At 39.7% G+C, this 13726-nt stretch overlaps 2 long non-coding RNA genes across 3 annotated transcripts; one reads left to right on the top strand and one right to left on the bottom strand.

Annotated features, from left to right (window-relative positions):
- Positions 1-718: 718 nt before the first annotated feature.
- Positions 719-4541, bottom strand: LOC111091082. Of its 2 annotated transcripts, none has more exons than XR_005373839.1 (3): positions 3249-4541; positions 1621-1670; positions 719-903 (listed from the first exon to the last, which is right to left on the bottom strand). It is a non-coding gene; the product is annotated as an uncharacterized LOC111091082 (long non-coding RNA). The 2 variants fall into 2 exon arrangements; XR_005373840.1 differs by having other exon boundaries at positions 4100-4541.
- Positions 4542-4637: 96 nt separating this feature from the next.
- On the top strand, positions 4638-8679 carry LOC102156892. The gene is made up of 3 exons (XR_005373838.1): positions 4638-4773; positions 5219-5272; positions 5926-8679. It is a non-coding gene; the product is annotated as an uncharacterized LOC102156892 (long non-coding RNA).
- The last annotated feature ends 5047 nt before the right edge of the window (positions 8680-13726 follow it).

Here is a 13726-nt window from a genome sequence, read left to right as displayed (position 1 = left end):
TGTATAGGATGAGAGAAGGCCCATTTCAACGAGAACCGTTTTCTAGTTTGGAGTGACTTTTCACAGGATTGTAAAAGAATCTGAAGTCCTCTTACAACATTCTGGGGACATCTGTGAGGAGACTTAGAATAAGCACATTGATGTGGACTAGTAGCTGGTCAAAAGAAGAGAAATGAGCATGGAAAGGAATAGTCGGTATCTGGACAATAGTCAGAACCTGAGTTTGTTTTCCCCAGTTCCCAGGTCTTCTCATTTGTTTGTTTCAATACTACTTTGCTGTTTCTCCTTCTACCTTCTTCCAAAAGCCTTTGGTAGGAATCAGAGTTAAGAATGAATGTTGGACTACCTCTGGTATTTTGGACTTTCTAGGCTTAGCCAAGATCTAGTTTTGGATCTTGGTTAAGATCTAGTTTTGGATATCAAAGATACATCCCGTTTTGGAGAACAGAAGGCCCAACTCAAAGTGGTTCAAACCATGAGTGGATTATGTAGTTCACAACACGAAGTCTGGAAGGCTTCCTTTAGGGCACATTCAAAGTTAGTTAATATCTTTGTTTGCTCATCAAGGACTCATTTTCTCTCTATCCTTCTGCTCTGACATCCGCAGCATATTTTCTCCTCTTCCAGCATTACTTTCCCTTAAGATCTCAAGCTAGCCACTGCGGTTCCAATTGTCACATACAAGTGCAAAGAGTAAAATTTCCAGTTGAGTGTTTATTTCCAAAATTGAAATCCTTTTCCTAGATTGCCCCGTTAGACTTCCTATCCAGCATCGTAGCCCAAGTCCATTGTTAAACCAATCACTGGCAAGGAGGGTGGAAATAACCCCCATTGGCTTAGTCATGAGTCACCACCTCAGGTTGGGAGAGTCCTCTCTTCTTTGCAGCCTATGACCTTGGATTCCTGGAATAAAATCTGAGTTCTGTAAGCAAGGAAGAAGGAAGGGAAAAGGGGCAGGGTGTGGGGGTTTGGCAACTGCTGTTGAGTAGGCAACAATAGCGTCTCTTACAGGAAAGTTAGTCCAATAACCAGCTAATTCATGTGTGTGAGGGGCTCATATCACTAGTGAGTAATATGGTGTTTCAGGGTCAAATCGGCCACATTTTTTTGGTTATTTAGATGATTGAAAGTTGAGGCCAAGTTTCATTTAACATACTTTTGGCTTTTTTTGGGGGGGGCAGTCTGACTAAAATCTAATACTGATTAGTGATCTCTTAAGCATTTGACTTTGTTCTCAAAATACATAGGTAACAGATGTTAATGGGAATTGTGATTCTCCTATTAATGAAAAACTACTAATTATAAGTTTATTCTTATTCATGAAAACGTTAAGAAGTAACCATTTTATCAGGGAAATATTATTATTATTAAAACAACCATCTATCAAATATAGTAATAGCTGCTATTTAATGACTACCTATTATGGGCCAGAAACTACACTAAACACTTTACATTATCACCTTATTTAATTTTTTCATTGATTCTGCAAGCTAGATAGTATATTCTCTGTATTGCTGATGAAGAAACTGAGGCCCAGGGAAATATAAGTTGCCTAGAATCTAAGTCCAAGAGAGAGAAGAGTATAAGGGTATAGGACCAAATCTTAGCTATATCACTTACTGTGCCCTTGGCATTTTTTCTTGGTAAATTTTCTGTCTCAGTTTTCTCATCTGTAAAATGGGCACATGAATACTAAGTATCTCATAGGGTTATTATGACACAATACAGGTAAAGCAATTTGCCCAGAACTAGGACTTTATAGGAACTCCATAATTATTAACAACTGAGTGACAGAGCCAGGACTTGACTAAAGGGGTGGCTCACTGCAGATCCCTCCTCATTCCTTTTTCTGTGTTGCCTCTAGGGCCCAGCAATGCAAACAATGGGCTAAGGGGCAGTGGGAAGTTTTGCATCATTGAACCGGAAAACACACTTTTCCAAGAAACACATTTTGGTTTAAGAGTGAGAGGAAACATGAAAACATACCACACCCAGATACTCCTTTAAGATTACCGTTGCTTTTTATCCTTTGGCTTAGAATATAGTCATTTTGATAAATTGCATAATGCAGAGATACAGTTAGTTATTGTTAAATAAAAATGAATGATCTATACATGTTGAGAAGGACTAATCTTTTAGCTAATTGAGACTCATGGGGACTGAGCCATCACAATTTCTAGGCATGATATGTTAGCTTTACAATTCATTGCCCTGTTATTGCTAAATCTTCCTTCAAGATCTGACCATGGAAGTAGATAATTTCATTTTTTGTAAATAAATACTGTTTTAATATAAGATTTACATTCTGTTCTTATCCCATTTTGAATAAATGGAACTTATTGAGTAGTAATTATTGGAATTTTGTACACTATGTACACTCATACTGTTGGCCTTCATGAGCAGGATCTCTGACACTCTGTTTATCATGTTTACCTACAGATCACAGAGGGAAATTCTGGAGCACAAGCTGTTTGATAATTTACTCCCAAGTTTCATTTGCGGCTTGGTGTCAGATTCCTGCACCTATTTTTCCTCTTGGGAAGGAGGTGATGTCCCCAACACACGGAGGACAAATGCAGATAAAAGGAAGATTTTATGGAGCCCTTGTCTGACACTGTGGTGTCTGGTCTGGGAAAGAGCATATCTCCTTCCTTCCCCGTCCCATTTCATTTACATCTCTCTCATCCTTGTGTAACCCCTCTAAATTCCTTAGATAACAGCTCTTAGATAATATCTCATCCCAAGTGCCATTTATACCCTTCGGAGTCTTAGTTGTCTACTCTGATCTGCCTACATCTCTAGCCCCTACAATTTATAATACCTTATTACAAGGCTCATTCTCCTCTTGGGTCTCCACCTGCTCAGGTTTGCCTACGGCGTGCTTGGGAACCATCCAGGGATCCCATCCGAATCATACATACTTGCCCTTTCACTGGAACTTAGCTCTTAGGGTGGAGCTCAGTTACTTCACTGTGTGTTATCTTTCATTTCTCTTTTTAATGTATCTGCCACATGGTAGGTATTCAATTCAAGCTATAGAATTCAAATTCCTATTCTTTGTGCTAGATTCTTCTGCTTTCTTCCTCCTTTTTCATTATAATGAGGGGAGACCATAAACCTGCCTTAAACAATACAAGAATCAAATGTGGAAAAGGATGTAAATCTCTGCGAAAGAGACGTCTCTTACTCTATTGTAATTTACCATAGTGATCTTCTCTGAACTCCATAATTATCATTGCTTTACTTACTCATTTGGGTCTCTGGTTAGTCTAGCTGTATAATTTTTTTAGCTTTTTGTGTACAAGTCTTGGTTCTCATCAGATTGTCAACACCTTGAGGGACATCCCCAGCATAGTGTCCAGCTCAGTTTCTAGCACACCCCAGGCAGTGAATGTCTGCATTGAAGAAGAGCCAAGGGATACCAGAGGAAGAAGATGAGTGAGGGATTCCAGGAAATGGAGCCCCTGTTTCAGGCCCTTTGAACTCTTCCAGGGCACCCCTCAGTCTTCTCAATGGGTGTTCCGTTTCCTAGAAGAGCTCATTCATTCCATGGGCTGAGTGCGTGCATCATGAATTTTCTGAGCCAAGTTATCTGGTTTTAACTCAGCGTGGGTCAAGGCCCAGTGAATAACAACGAGAGTGGTACCGCTTTACCAACTTCCAGATCCCCTAGTAGGACCTAGTTCTTTGGTTCTACTAACTGGCCTCAGTTCTTAGTTCCCACTGAATTCAGAGGGAATTCTCTCTGACCAGATGCAGAGATAGACACCCATTGGCAACTTCAGCAGGGCCTCAGGGTGGCCACTTTGGCCTTTGATGACCTTATTTGAATGCCGTTGGCCAAAGTGGGATGATTTGGCATCACACTAAGCCGAGCTTGAATTCACTGCCCGTGATTTGGATTTGACAGTATAAAGTAACGCTGCGGTAACTATCTTGACCAATTCAGCCTTATGTTTAAGTTCTATGTTAAATTTTTTAAATCTCAGAAGAAGAAAAAAGAGAGCCAAACACATTTTAAGAAACCATAAACACCTTGTGAAAAGTCAACTTGTAAAATCCCAGCTGTTGAAGCAGTATATTTAGTAACTCTTTATACCTGCAGTAGGTATGGAGGCACAGGTATGCATGTGTGCACGCACATGTCTTGGACTTAATTCAGTAGGAAAAGAAATTGTTCAAGGACAAGTAGATCCAGGTCTGTCGGTATTGCTTTTCTTTTTGTGACTATCCGATGGTCGTTGGATATTCTGAGAAAGCCATTTTACTTTTTTCAAGTCTTACTCTCTCATCTCTAAAACATGAGGACGTGAACATATGCTTCCCAAGACTCTCTCTAGCTCTCACTTAATGATTAATTGTCTGTATTACAGAAGAGCATGAACAGCTTATTTCCACAAGATGCTGCCTGGACAAAAATAAAGGATGATGACTCCTGGCTACATTTGGACCTGATTGGTGCAGGAGAGGGGTGGACCGAAGGCTTACTTGGTATTATGGACTGAATGTTTGTGCCTCCCTAAACATTCATATTTTGAAGTCCTAACCCCTAATGTGATTGTATTAGGAAGTAGGGCCTTTGAGAAGTATGAGGTCATAAAAGCAGAACACTCACGAATGGAATTAGTGCCCTTATACAAGAGACCCCACAGAGCTCAATCCTTCTGCCATGTGAGGACACAGCAAGTATGTCACTTATGAACAGGGAAGTGAGTTTTCATTACACACCTGATCTGATGGCACCTGGTCTTGGACTTCTCGGCCTCCAGAACTGTGAGAAATAGATTTCTGTTGTTTATAAGCCACCCAGCCTAATGCATTCAGTTAGGGCAGCCCACACAAACTAAGACACTTAGTGACAGAGATCTCTTATCTCTCCTTCTTCCTCTGGCCTTATATTGTGCTGCACAAATACGTGTTTTCTCCTCCTTCTTCAATTTCTGAATTTCTCCCTCTCCTCTTCACTCATTCATTCGTTCACTCATTCATCTATTTATTTATATACTTTGAAATATTTTAATTATAATCTGTGGAAGGGATACCTCTGCCCAGTCTCAGTTTCCTTGTGTGTGAAATGATAGCTTTTGGGTAGATGGAATTTCAAGCCTCTTGCAACAAGAATATTCTACAACTCCACAGAGACCTTTCCTAGGGAACCATGTCAGGAGGGAAGGGGAGTTCCAATCCTTCACCCCCAGTGCATTTGTTCTCCTTACAGGTGCACAGTTTTTCCTGGTACACCGTCTCAGATGGCAGCAGAGCAGAGAATGAGGTAATTGCTGAGGATTGGCTGCCAAAACCTTCTGTGGGAAAACAGAGTTTTCCAGAATTGATATTTCTAGGAATGATTGAAGAAAAAAAAATAGATGCAGCTCAACTTGGCAAGGTTAACAGCACAGGCAGCAGGCTCTTGGGCTCAGCTGCCAGCGTGACCTTGAATAAACCAGTTTTGCCTGACAGGACACCTGATAGGAATGCAGGGTGCTTAGTGGCCTGCAGGCTGACATGGGGGAAATGGAAAGCTGGAGAACTTAGAGGTGGGGATGCAGAGGATGTCTCTAGTGGGCTCTAAGTCACTACTAGCCAGAGATGACTGCCATGAACATCAGACGTGATGAATGTGTGGGGTCAGCAGCTCTGAGCACTGGGGGTGTATGATCAATCGTTGACTATTCTCTCAGACTTCTTTCAAATCTCATTATAAGTGTCTCTGAGAGGAGTGGCTCTTCCTCCAGGTTCCTCTGGAGACTGGTTTATAACAGAGTGAGTCACTTCTCTGGGAAGTTCTTTGCCTTTTAGTATTTCATTACTATTTTCTTTTGTGTCATACACTTTCTGACCTCTAACTGTGATGTCTTAGTTGTAGTTTATATGAATGGATTAGATGGAGAATTGGAATGAAGCAGACCTGGTCTTTTTTTCTAGTTGGTGGTTGACCTCTCCTTGCGAAGAGACATCTAACTGATGAGAACTCATTCAAAAGCTTGACAGAGAGAGACAGATACGTAGAGCTGGAGAAAACCTCAGTGACAACTTCATCTGGGCCATCTCTTTGGAGTGAGCGCAAGGCCCTGTGTCTGTGCAGGAGAGCAGGACCAGAAGCCAGGGCCTCTCAATTCCAGCTTGCTTGCTTTCTGCCACCTTCCTGGCCTCAGTGAAAAACAAGGCAAATGTGCTATTCGTAAGCCAGTGGCATAGGTAGATGACCTTTTGGGGATGCGAGGAATAGGGCCAACTGAGAGAAACAGGATATATTTCAGAGAATACCCCAAAGTGAGGTTAGAGCTACATTTAGAAGAAGCTAGTTTTTTTTTTTTTTTTTTAAGAAGCTAAATTTTTAGAACCTGCTCTGAGGCATAGATATTTGGCACTAGAAGGAGGCCTTAGCAATCATGTCGTTCGTAACCCTCCCTGTAGTATTGAGGAAACTTGATGCCCAAAGAGGTAAAGCGATTTTTGCACTTCCTTGAGAGGCAGCTTTATAAATATAATATTTTAACTCCTTTCCCCATTTTTATTTAGCTTTTGGACCTCACTTTTCCTTCCCCTTCTTTTCTGTGACTTGACAATTTTTTTTCATTTTTTTTGATTATTTATCATTTACTGAACTTCTTCTACTTCTCCATTTTTCCTGTCTTTTTAAAAATGTAAATCCATAAATAGCACCTTAGATCTGATCCCACAGACCCTTCCTAGAGAAGGTGAATGAAGTCTTTGCCTCATCCCCGCGAGCCACATGGCTTGAAGCAAGAGCATTTTGTGGCTCTGCCATCCGCACATTCCTGTTACATTGGCCACCCTTCCTGGCCCTCCTGGCTACAGTGCATTTTCAGAGCTTCCACCACTTCATAATATTTATTCCCCAGGTGTATTTTTCTGAACATTTTTTTTTCATGCCAAATTTCAGTTGATTTCCTCTCCTTGTTTTCAAGGTCTTTTGCCTCCAGCTGCTGGAGACAAACACTATTGTAATCACAATAGCAGGACTGATTTAACTGATAATTGACAAAACAACCTGGAGTAATCATCACCTCCCTTTCATGACTTCTCTATTCAACATTTCCTCTGCAGAAGTCATGGATTTGGCTAAAGCTTTCTTGTTCCAAACTGTCAATATCTGCAGCCTGTGCCAGCATAGAGTATGCAGATATCTAAAGGCATTTCTGGGACTTCACTCACGCTCCTTGTTCCCACTACTGTTTCCACTTGCTTCTCAGGCATTCCCCGTGCCCCTTGTAGTGACTTGATGTGCTGGTTATGGGCTCCAACATTTCAATATTTAAGATTCAAAAAGCTCCCATGTGTTTAGTACCAAAAAGTCTATTCTTCAGGCCTGTCTGCAGTAACATTTGGACCAGCGAACCTCTGATGAAAGGAGGGGATGACTAAACTTTCAGGGGCTCTTGATTAGTATGGAGGGAGATTAAAATAATCCAGGTAGCTCCTTTTTCAGCAGAGCTTCATTGAGTTTATGCACATTAGCCCTGTGAAATCCTCTATCCAGTTTCACTTCTAGCCAGCCCTGTGGGATCTTGTGCACCCATCCCACCCATGCCTACTTTGTGGGACATGTTCCACTCACAGCCACCCCTGAAGAACCCTCTGCAGTTTCCTACCTAAGTCACTTTTGTGGGGCTCTCTGCCCTTTTCCTACTACGGCTAGTCATCAACTCAAGACTGTATCCAGCTGCTTGGAATGATTTTTTGGAATGTAGATTGCCTGAAGTGGCATATGATGATGAATGTGCATTTTTTGTTTATTCTAAGTATTAATTGCTTCCCTCAGGTTGGCAACCTAAAAGTACATTTATCATGGCTTTTCCTCTATTTTAAGCTACAAAAGGACATAGATCAGATAAACTAGGCACCAGTCAACACTATTTTTTTCTCCAGGAAAAGGCATTATGAGTTCTCTAGATTCTTCTTCTTCTTCTTCTTCTTTTTTTTTTTTTTTAATTAGTTGACAGAGGGCAAAGCATATCCATAGCAGATCTGTACAGGGGAAGCAGTCAATTTTATCTATCTCAAATTATCTTAAAACACAAAATATATTCTCAATGAGGTTCTCTGTTTCCCAAAGGGCTTATTTCAGCGATTCTAAGTTCAGGTCCTGTATTTTCTCCATCTCTAAAGATTCCATCCTGGGCTGAGTAATTAGGGTGGTTTGTTGGAGAGGATCTCCCCAGCCTACCCAGGGCCATTTGTCTAATGAAAATGCTTTCCTAAAACTTATTGTCAAGGCAAACCTGAAAAACATGAGCTCTATCTACAAACTAATATAGTCACATTAACTTGCAGATATTAATCTAATAGAGCTATCACACTGTTCTCCCCAATTAAGCTATTCTTTAGGTTAACTAAAATCCCATTTTCTTTTATTGTTTCATTAATGACAATATTTCAAGACCCTTTACTAGCTGGTTTCTCTTTACTACATGCAATGCAGTTTGTCTAAATCTGCCGTAAGCATCTCTATAAGTCATATTTAGTTTTACTTTTCTTTAAAAAGGAAACCTCTCAACTAATAACGTTCTTTTACCTTCAATAAGAAGTCTTCTATTTCTGGGGATCCCTGGGTGGCGCAGTGGTTTAGCGCCTGCCTTTGGCCCAGGGCGCGATCCTGGAGACCCGGGATCGAGTCCCACGTCAGGCTCCCGGTGCATGGAGCCTGCTTCTCCCTCTGCCTGTGTCTCTGCCTCTCTCTCTCTCTCTGTGACTATCATAAATAAATAAAAATTAAAAAAAAAAGAAGTCTTCTATTTCTAAACATTTTCATTTATTGTTCCCCAGAGAGCTCTTCCACAATGTGTTTTTTAAAAATTCCTAGAAGATAAGTTAGACCCAGATGTCTATCTGATTTGCTTCAGATTTGATTTTGATAGAACTTGAAATTCTTGCATAAGGAGAGAGGAAGATACAGATAGAAGAGGATGAGAGAAATTTTGAGACCATTGACTTCCTGTCTGCCTGGCGCTAGTACATTAGCCCTTATCAAAGTTGGAAGAGCTGGTACAACACAGCCATTGTAGGTATTGGATCAATACCTGGCAAACAGCCTGAAGGTCAGATAAAGTACTTAGGTAGGCAGTTTGCCAGGCTAAAGAGATGTCAAGAAAATCAATTAGACTCTAAAGAAGGAGTAGCAAGTGAACTAAAAATCCCATTTTGAAAGGCTCTCTGTATTTCAAAGGTGTTCTATACACATTCACAATATTTTTATCTCGTTCATAAAATTACATTTGATAAGCAATTAAAACTATCCTTGGGTCACCTGAGGTCAAATCACAAAAGATTGTAAACACCTGCACTATTAGCAATAGCTACAAAGGATGGAGATTTAATCAGGTTCTCTTCAGAGTATAAGATTACATAACTTTCGATTAATTTGTTCTTTTCTGTATTGATTACTTTATGTGCATTTAGAATGCCAAAGATGCCCTTGCTATTTGAGTGGTGACGGACAGCATGGACTTTGAGTACTCCAAGGATGCCAGGTAGTTTATTTAGTAAATTATAGCCATCTCAGGTCAAAAAATAGAAGGGGAAAAACTGGAGTGATTGCTTTGGTAAATTTTTTCATCAGTGAGCAAAAGAAAGAAGCATAATGTTTACTGTGTGAAAGGCAGAAATATTCTTGTTATTTGTTTACCAGCAGGATCTTTTTGTTATTTATATAGTCCCTTCTCTGTCCCAGGGACCTTGTGGGCACATTTTGGTATAAATAACATGATGATTCTCTATTTATCCCATGTCTTATGATTTTCCCGGTATTGTTACATAAGACTGACAGATAATTTGTATTTGTAGTACTTATTTCTCAGCTTCAGAAAGTTTTTGTTCTCTCTCTGAAGAGAAATAATATTTAGGCATTTCAATGACATGGAATAGAGGTTTATTCATAGCGGATAATTACCAAGGGCAAATTTATTGAACTAGGCACTGGGTAGAGATACTGTGATAAGCTAAACAGATATGGTCTCTGCTTGCATGGAGATTACCATCCAGTTAGGGAAACAGACAGCACACAGCACTCTAAAAATATGTATAATTAAAAAGTATGATGAGTGTGACAAAGCAAAATATAAGATAAAGTATGGGAAATGTAAGCTCAGTGATGAAGACTGCAAAGGGGTTGGTGGCAAGCAAAGGATCTCAGGCTGAGGGACCTTTCAGGGCCAGGTCACAGCAGCCTCTTGAAGGTAACTGCCATGTACCCCCCCAAGACTACAGTGTCCTTTCTAAATTTCTTAAAAACAAAATAAAACAACTTTATATTACTTATCTGTGGTCGATAACAGATTAATTGCAACAACATGAATAGCAGTATGTGTTATTTTGGATTTTAAAGAACTATATTGAGATTTATGTATTTGAAGGATTTTCCTGGGTCCCTGTCTCTGTGGATCTTTAACTCCAGTAGGTGGACTTAACTGACCTTGACTTTTAGGATGAGCCCTACCTTTTATCCCTGAGTACAGTGCAGAAGTAGGGCAAAGAGCCTCCCTAATGCATACAATGATTCTGCAGCTCAGCACTTGAGTCCATCCTGCTGTTGTTCACTTAGAATGGACACAGGAACCTCAAATTTCCCAAGACATAGCCCCTAAACCAGGACCCTGATGTCTTAGCTTCAGGTTCTGACCCCAACTGCCTGCCCATTTGGATGCCTACCATTATTTCCTGCCTGATTCTCCACCTGTCAATCTTTGAGTGTCATCTTGCACTTTGGACTCCTCTGACCTTAATTAATTGGACTCTATACTGTTGCCTTGGAAAGATCACCCTGTCTGGGTTCTGCTTTACACACTTATGAACCTGTAGAATCTGACATAATGGCACCTTCTAGGGTCTAGATGCTTCAATCCCAGTTACAACAGCCGCAAATTCTTTTCTTGCAAGACTAAAAAGATTATTGAAAATTAAAAGTTTCCTGTTATGCACAAATCAATCCAATTACTTATCTTGATCAGGTGGTTTATTATTGACTTTAATAATATTAACCTAGTGGTGAAAAACATGAGCTTTGTAGCTAGATAGCCTGGGCTATACTATTAACTTCCTGTATGTAGACTGGCACACGTCTTTTAACCACTCTGGTCTTCAGTTTCCTTACCTGTAGAATGGGGGAATAGTAGGACCTACTATCACACAGAGTTGTGAGAATTAAAGAAATAAACACATGTAAAACACCTAGAATTTTCCTGGTGCCTTGTAAACTCTTCATAAATGCAAGTGATGGAATTAGGATTTAAACTTAGACCAAATTCCAGAGCACATATTTTATCACATATTTCTCCCCAACTTCTTAAAACAAGTGTCTACGAATTACCATCTTTGGACCAAATCCAGCCAAGGAGTTAAAAATAGCTTTCATGTTTTTAAAAGGTTGTAAAAACAAACCAACCAACAAAGAAACAAAGAAAAATATGTGACAGAGACCTTACATGACTTATAAAGCTTAAAATATTTGTTGTATCTTTATGGAAAACATTTGCTGATGCCTGGTTTAATGGCTTGCCTTGCATCCTATGTCTTGTGCGATTTGGGGCAATATATTTAAATTCCAAGCCCCTAATTTTTCCTTTGCAAAAGGAAGATTATAATATCTATGTAACAAGCTTGTGCGAGGACTAAAGATAATAGCATATGGGAAAGTTCTAAGCATGAAGTCCTGCATATAATAGAAGCTTGTTAAATGTCAGATTCATGCCTTTCTGTAACTTGCAAGAGTTATATTGGCTTCTCTTAGGATATATTTAAGTTATTTTTAATATTATAAAATTATCATTATATCACCCTAGACAAGCCGCCTGCTGAGGGGCTTCTGAGTGATGTGGAAGGGGCTGCAATCTGAAGCAGTTGTCATGTGGCCATTCGGGGGTCCAGCTGTTCTAGTCAAGTCAGTTGTGTAAATGAGTTGCAAGCAAGAAGTGACCCTCCTGGGAAATGAGGAAAACAAAGATAAGGTATTTTCTACCATCAAGGTCGAGTGGACATTTGGGTGAATTTAACACAGTATGTGAAACAGCTCAGCTTCCCTACTCTCAGTTGCCACAGGAGGCAAATTAAAGATGTCAGAGAGAGAAGCCATTGTGAGAATGATTCCCCAGAGTGCCCTGGAGAGAGAAGAAGGCAACTGCATGATCAGTGATCGGTGCAGGATGTTTAGAGGTCAGGGGAAGAATATTTGAAGTTTGAAAGTGCCTCGATTTTATTAAGGTCCTTGAGCCAGGGCATGTCCTTGAAGAGTGAAGGCAGTCTCTGAGCAGAGGTGAACTATTATTTATAACTAGAGAAAGTAGACTGGGGAGCTTTAGTCGGAATGAAGACTAGAGGCCATGTGTAGGGAGACCTGAGAGTCTCATGAGCTATAGGAACCAGCTATAGGAACAGGTCTATCTTGGAATAGCCATTTATGTCTATATTGTTTAGAATGTGGATCCTTATTCAAAACTTTTTCTACCCCACAGGTCATATTTTATACAGTCCATTTTAATATTTCAAAAAATTAGCTATTTAAAATTTCGAGCCTTTGAAGACTTTAAGAACTTTTTTATTGAAGTGTAGTGCACATATAGAAAAATAAGGCAATTAATTTTCACAAAACCACACACACTCAATTAACCAACACCCCAGTTAAGAAAGAGACTATTACCAGGATTTTAGAAGCCCACCTCATTCCGCCTTACTGTTAGCACCCCTCTTTAAGGGTAACAATTACCTAGATTTCCAATAGAATAAATTAATTTTTCCTCTTTTGTTCTTCACATATATACAATCACACAGTATATATTCTTTTGTGTCTGGCTTCCTTCACTCATCTCTAAGTTTGTGAGACTCATCCCTATCATTGCATGTAGCTGTAGGTGTTCATTCCCTTTGCTGCGAAGTATTCCATTGTATGAATACAGAACAATTTATTCATTTACTGTAGTTGGACATTTGGATAGTTTCCACTTTTGGACATTACAAATTGCACTACTATAAACATTCTGGTGCATGTCTTTGTGTGAACATATGTAGACATTTCTGTTGCTGGTTCAGAGGGTACATATAAGTTAAACTTTAGTAAATATTGGTTTTTCTAATGTGGTTGCACCAATTTACGCTCCATATTGGTAGGTTTCGAGGAGAGGGAGTAGATGTTTCTAGGAATCTGTCAGAATATGATCTTATCAAGGCAATCTTGGGGGCCAGTTACGGTCGTGTTAATAGTAACTATATCGTTCCTGGAGCCAAGGGGGGTTATAGAAATGGGCAGATGGAGAATGGATGCCCTGTCAGTACAGAATTGGGACAAGCTATTGCTCTTGGTGACTCTCAAGGTGTTGAGGACCTTTCCAGAGTGACCTATTGCAAGAATTAGTTTTGACATTGTATTTATTGGGGGAATGACAATAGCAGGAATTGAACATAGAATTTTAGATATCATCTATTAAACAATTTTATGTGCTGGGTTGATTTCCTGGATTGTTTCCTTTTCCCATTTGAATACATGTTAAATATTAGCTACCTGCTTATGACAGGAAGCAACTATCACTGAACCATCTAAATAGACACTCAAGCTACTTCTGAAATTGTTGAGTGCTTTGCACTATTACTGTAGAATATTTTCTGCAAAAGACAAGAATGCCCAAAGATGGAAAAATATGATAGCTTAAAAAAAAAACTGGAAGAAATATCAGTCTTTGGACCCCGGAAACATGACTTGCAAATCATTAGGTAG

Source organism: Canis lupus, chromosome 19 (genome assembly GCF_011100685.1).
Source record: "Canis lupus familiaris isolate Mischka breed German Shepherd chromosome 19, alternate assembly UU_Cfam_GSD_1.0, whole genome shotgun sequence".
Lineage (NCBI taxonomy): Eukaryota > Metazoa > Chordata > Mammalia > Carnivora > Canidae > Canis > Canis lupus.
The sequence above is the reverse complement of the archived record's forward strand: the minus strand, read 5'-3'. Positions and strand labels throughout refer to the sequence as shown.